We start from the raw sequence: 6,496 nt of genomic DNA, 5'->3' as shown, positions 1-6,496 counted from the left end.
CAGGAGAATGGCGGGAACCCGGGAGGCGGAGCTTGCAGTGAGCCAAGATCGCGCCACTGCACTCCAGCCTGGGCGACAGAGTGAGACTCCATCTAAAAAAAAAAAAAGAGAGAGAAGAAAAAGAGAATTTTTTTTACTTTTTTATTTTCCTTTAGTTATATATTTATATATTTATAAGACAGTGGTTAGTAGTTTTTTTTCTTTAAATGAAGGTATGGTATCTTCATTTCTTTGTTCCTGTTTTTTGTTGTTGTTGTTATTGCTTGTAGAGATAAGGATCTCTTTATGTTGCTCAGGCTGATCTTGAATTCTTGACCTCAAGTGATCCTCCCACCTCAGCCTTCCATGGCACTGGAAGTATAGATGTAAGCTACCATACCCAGCCTGGATGCTTTAAATATCTCCTCTTTCTCTTTGTTCTTTTGCAGCATCTCACTCAATATTTCTAGATATGGTTTTCTTCATATTTATTTATTTATTTTTGTTTAGTTTATCAAGGCACAATTTGCATACAGTAAATACACTGATTTTAATGTACAACTCAATGATTTTTAGTAAACTTAGGGAGTTGTGCAGCTCATACTAGAATTCAGGTTTAGAACATTGCTATTACCTCAAAGAAATCCCTCATTTGCAGTCACTTCCCATTTCTAGCCCCATTCCTAGGCACCACCATCGGTGTTGCCATAGATCTGTGACCTTGCTTTAGTTTGTGGCCCTTTGTGACTCTGGGACTTGATATTGTTCAGATGTTTTAGAAACTTATTGGTTATGATCAGATAGTGTTTCTGATCTATTCTCTCATGGTTGCTTTTCTTGGATTCCAAATTTGCGCTATGTTCCATCTATCTCTTCTGTTTTCTTTTAGATTTTCCTTCTAATCTACTTTTCATAATTTACTCATTTCTGGGCACTGAACGTTCTTTTTTTTCCTCCCATGCATTTTGAGCCCAGTGAAAACTCTAATTAGCTTCTTAGACTCATCTGCTGCTTTCTGTTAGGCTTCTCAGCCTCTAGGCTCTGAGAAATTTGCAGATACACTGAGGGAAACGTGGCACCAAATATTGGGCTTCCATGGCTATACTTGCCAACTTTGGCATCTTCACTCTCAAGGTTGTCTGCCCTGTGAGCCAAGAGTTGTAATTTTTGTCTCTGCAGTGCTGTGCAACTCCCAATGACCCTCATCAGCTTTTATCCTGGTAGCTGCTACCTTTTTCTCTTACCTATTTCTCAACCAAATAAAGAAAATTAATGTAAGAATTCTGAGTCATAGCTCCTTGTATCACATCAACAGTGATTACAATTTTTAACTCGTGAAGAAAATTACCATGATTGCTCTCCTAAAAATAATTCATTATTCACTTATTTTTCAGGACACTTGCAGGAGATCTGTATATGGCTAAAATGTTGCTAATTTTTCTACTTTATAAAAAAGATTGTCAACTTGAAAAATATCAGTTCTTGAAATATCTTCAAAATTTGTCAAGTTCAATTGATTTTTTTGAAGTGTTTCATTTATCCTGGAATCTTATATTATTTCAGGTACAATAGATTATACTTTATGGTTGAAAACATATTTTTTATTTTGTATTACTCCATGTACTGTTTTGCCTGCCATAGAACAGTTATTCCTTCATAACTGATTTCTTTAGAGCCATCACCATGTTCTTACATTAACGTACTGGTAAGGGAAATTTTTCCATCTCTCAAAAAGATTTTAATCAGTTCTTATTTTCAGTTAAAAATAAACATAACTTTTGTAAAGATTAAGAAAATAGCATAAATTACTGGCATGTAGAGAAACTTTCATATAACTATAAATATTAAAAGATGCCACATATCGAATCTTGTGCTTGTTCAGTCACATTCACATTCTAAGTAACAGTATTCACTTAAGAAGACAGATTCTGTATTTTCTGGGCCACTTTTGGTCAATTTGTGCCTCAAAGTTTGCCTGCATGGAAATGGCAGCAAATTTTCTCACTGCAGAGTTTTCATAATCTGCTATTTGGATGAAAACTAACAGCATACATCACTTAAGTTTAAAATACAAAATGTTGCACTGATAAAACATCCTGTTCTAGTTTCGATTGCCACTTAACATGTCATCCTGAATTTAGGAGTTTAAAACTATGGTGAATGAATGTATTCTTATGATCTTGTGGGTTAGAAATTGAGGAAGGTCTTGTCAATTTCCTTGTTCTGTCTGGTGTTAAATGGTTTTCTGCTGATAGTTGGGGGCAGGGCCACATTGTTCAAGATGATTCCACTGACAGGCTTGCTACCTTGATGGGAAAGGTACCACTGACTGCTATCTCTCTCCCTCCATGTAGTTTCTGAGCTGCTTCATGAGGGTTCTCTAATAGAGCAGTCATATTCTCTACATGACATCTCTAGGCTTGAGACCAGTGTGGGAACTGCCGCTCTTCAAAAAGGCTGTTTCCAGAAATGGTGTACCACTCTTTCCATTTTACCTTAGTGTCAGAGAAGTCATAGGCAAGACCAAATTGAAGCAGAACAGAAATATATCCCACTTTTTAATGGGAGGATTGTGAAATACATTATATTTATTTGTTTAATACAATCTGTATAAATCAGCATTATTACTAATACTATTAATGCTAGCAAATACCCTCCACTGCATTTTCTCATAATTTTAAAACCTTTTCTCTAAATGCATACCAATTCGGGAAGGCTATTGAATTATTACTATGTTCAACCCAAAGTCTTTTTTTTCCAGAAATTATAATAATTTCTTCCTGATTGTTATGAGCATTTTTATATTATCAGTAATTCAAATGTGACCCACCTGTTTTTTCTAAGTGTTCCTATGGTTTGATTATTTGAGATATTATAATTTGTTTCCTGAATTTATTTGTTATATTTTACACAAAGAAGACATTCCATAGACATTTTAACAAATAGCATTTCTCTCATCATTATTCTTTAGATTTTGTGTCTTGTTTGGTTTAGTTCTATAGATTTATAGAAAATATGATAATATTAGATTATGTGATATTTGTGTAATACTATTAAATCAAAGAACTGATAAGCCAGTGACCAGAATGAGTTAAACTGTTGCCTAATAAACTTCACTTCTGCCGGGCTCGGTGGCTCAAGCCTGTAATCCCAGCACTTTGGGAGGCCGAGACGGGCGGATCACAAGGTCAGGAGATCGAGATCGTCCTGGCTAACACGGTGAAACCCCGTCTCTACTAAAAAAATACAAAAAAACTAGCCGGGCGAGGCGGCGGGCGCCTGTAGTCCCAGCTACTCGGGAGGCTGAGGCAGGAGAATGGCATGAACCCAGGAGGCAGAGCTTGCAGTGAGCTGAGATCCGGCCACTGCACTCCAGCCCGGGTGACAGAGCGAGACTCCGTCTCAAAAAAAAAAAAAAAAACTTCACTTCCATGAGGGAGTAGTTAATAAATAGAATAATTCTGAAGGCCTATAAAATTAGTTGGGAGAACTAGATACATATGTAGGTTGGACTAAGGCTGAATTTATAATCAATGTTCCCTGGAAAAGCAGATACACATTGGAGTTAGGTATATATTTAGAAATGAAAACATTCCTATGGTAGTTTTATGTGATTAAAAAATACAGAACTTCAATTTGAAATCTTCTATTTTATAATAATTTGCCAAACTATAGAAAACAACTATCAGAAGTAAAACATGTATAATATCTACAGGGATAATTAATTTCTTAAGAGTATATTTCAAAGTCATATCACTGTAATATTGATGCAAAGTAGAATTCTTGGGGAAAAACACCATCAAATATTTGCATCTTTATCACATCATCACTTTGATCACTGAATCATTGTCAGCTGATATATCTAGCTAATGATAGAACTTCTGTAGAGGTCCTCCAATTTAGAGATTTTTCTGAGAAAAGGGAATAGGAGATTCTAAATTCTTAATAAGGTTAATCCAATTATTAACATGAAAAAGAATCACTGCTCAACCTAATCAGGAAGCATATTCTAGTATTATAAAAGTGTCTTAGAGCTTTTATATATTTATACACACACCTAGAGTGTATATATATACACATACACAAATATGTAGCCCCATTAGTAAGCTTCTAATAAAAGAGTGAAATAATAGTAGTGCTAATTTAATGGGGAAAACCAAATGAAGAATGCACGATCAGGTACCCTTAACAGATGTCCTAATTAAATATCATTAAGGAGACTATTAGGTGAATTAAAATTGAGCCTTTCATTTACTACCAAAAATATATCCATTAATTTAAAATGGAGCTGTTATATAGGCTGAAATATCCACCTGTGAAATAGAAAAGTAGGTCTGAATTGTCTGGAATCAGTCTGTCATGCTCATTACACTTCTAGGTCACTAAGGGGACATTGGATATCTAATACTGATAGCTGAAATTTTTAAATGGAGAATAAGGCAAACTAGTTTTCACAAAGTTTCATGAAGATTTATAAATAGTTCACAGTGTCTTTGAGGATGTTTTAAAATTTGTTCTTTGATACAAAATAAAGTATTAAACTATACAGATTTTTTTTCATTTTTAATGATAACTTCCTGTGGAAACACATTTTAAAACAATAATAATTCAGTTTTTTAGGTCAGCGTTTTTCAAACTAGGAAGCAAGCCATAAACCTGCTAAGCCCTCTGGGATATTGGAGGCATTTTTTTTTCTTTTTTAACAGGGATTTTTATAATATCAAGCGTGACATACAAAGCAGAGATTAATGCATTTTTCCCAGTGCTGCTTAGTTAATACTATACAGAGAAACACGTGACGAACATCGGAGCAGTATTAGTGTTCCTAATATTTACCTATATTTACCAATAAATTTCTTGTAATTAGATACAAGAATGACAAAATATAGTAGCAAACTCGAAACCTTAGCCAGGCACAGAGGCACATTCCTGCAGTCCCGGTTATTTGAGACCTGAGGTGGGAAGACTGCTTGAGCCCATAGATGCGTTGCTGTGTTGCTCAAGCAGGCCAGGCTGTGCAACATAGCAATACATCTCTTACAACAAGACAAAAAGATACTTCTCAATCTTGTAAATGTGTTTATAGAATTCCCTTTTGTGTTCAGTCCACCTGTACTTGTCCGTTTAGCTAATGTCCAATTGATTTTTGTTAAATTCTCTAAGGGAAGGCTCCCCATTTAACCAATCAGAATAGGTGAGGCCCAAGCATCCTTCCGTTCCGTACCTCCAACCTGGTGCCTAACCTAGGATCCAATGATGCTTCTGGGGGTTACACAAAAGGAGTCAAATTGGGGAAGATTTTAGGATAAAGTTGCATTGCTATAAAGCAGTAATAGAGGTGGGCAGATCACGAGGTCAGGAGTTCAAGATCATCCTGATCAACATGGTGAAACCCCATCTCTACTAAAAATATAAAAATTAGCTGGGCGTGGTGGTGCACGCCTGTAATCCCAGCTGCTCAGGAGGCTGAGGCAGGAGAATTGCGTGAACCTGGGAGGTGAGGGTTGCAGCAAGCCGAGATTGTGCCACTGCACTCCAGTCTGGGCGACAGAGCCAGACTCCATCTCAAAAAAAAAAAAAAAGCAGTAATAAACTCTACAAGTGTGAGAACATGAAAAGCAGAGATCTTCAAAAGAATGAATATCCTTAAGCCTGAAGGTATAAATATTTTAATTATATAATCCCTAAATCTCCTAATACATCACATTCAATATGTGTTTTTAGAGTAGATTCTTGTGCTGATTAACAAACATACCTATGGTTAACTAATGAGCCATTGAACATAGAGGTCTGCTTTACATGATTTGTGATTATGATACTCCTCCTTCTAACTTACAGTAAGTTCTTTCTCTGGGACTCAGTTTGTCAATATATGTAATCAATTATTAAATGGAGTAAGACTCCAAGCACTAGCAGGGGACCTCTCTATTTTTCTATAATTACATTCTTCAAACTTGCTCTTTCCAAGCGTCCTTCACTACCATTTAACAGCATCTGGGCATAACCAAAGCTTTCTTTTCATTTTCAGGACTCAGTATCTTACAGAACCACTGTCTTACTTCCCCTTCACAAACTGTCTCCCTTTCTCCCAGTGCAGGCCTGGCTCTGTCCGGACTGCTGGCTCTCACTTCCTTTCTCACTCTTCAGTTTCTCCTTCTTGAACAACAGGTCTTCAAGATCTCTAGGGAAGAAGGAACAGACTTCACATAAAAGACAAAATAAGTCTTTATTTGATAGGTGTAAAATATATTTTTCTTAGTTAACAACCACAATGAATAGTTCAGAAGTCAATATTTCTGGGTCCCTCAGGAGCCAAAGCACTTGATTTTAATGCAGTTGAATTTATGTTAATGTCCTTTCATACAGACTACATTTATTATTTTTTCATTGAAGAAATCCTATCTAAAGTTATAACAGTGTGTTTCCACATTGCCTTTGAAAATGTGCTTTTTGCAATGGATTTTTAATACACATTAATAGGCATTAATTTTGGCACTAGTTTGATTTTTTTTCCCAT

General features: G+C 35.9%; 1 long non-coding RNA gene across 1 annotated transcript in view; it reads right to left on the bottom strand.

Annotated features, from left to right (window-relative positions):
- LOC105516648 overlaps positions 1-6,160 on the bottom strand; it is a 17,975-nt gene extending 11,815 nt beyond the window's left edge. The window contains exon 1 of the long non-coding RNA XR_001002522.1: positions 6,039-6,160. This is a non-coding gene — a long non-coding RNA (uncharacterized LOC105516648). The remainder of the gene's footprint in view (positions 1-6,038) is intronic.
- Between the last annotated feature and the right edge of the window lie 336 nt (positions 6,161-6,496).

Source organism: Colobus angolensis, unplaced genomic scaffold, assembly GCF_000951035.1.
Source record: "Colobus angolensis palliatus isolate OR3802 unplaced genomic scaffold, Cang.pa_1.0 Scaffold287, whole genome shotgun sequence".
NCBI classification, from domain to species: Eukaryota; Metazoa; Chordata; class Mammalia; order Primates; family Cercopithecidae; genus Colobus; species Colobus angolensis.
This window is presented reverse-complemented; position numbering and strand designations above follow the sequence as displayed.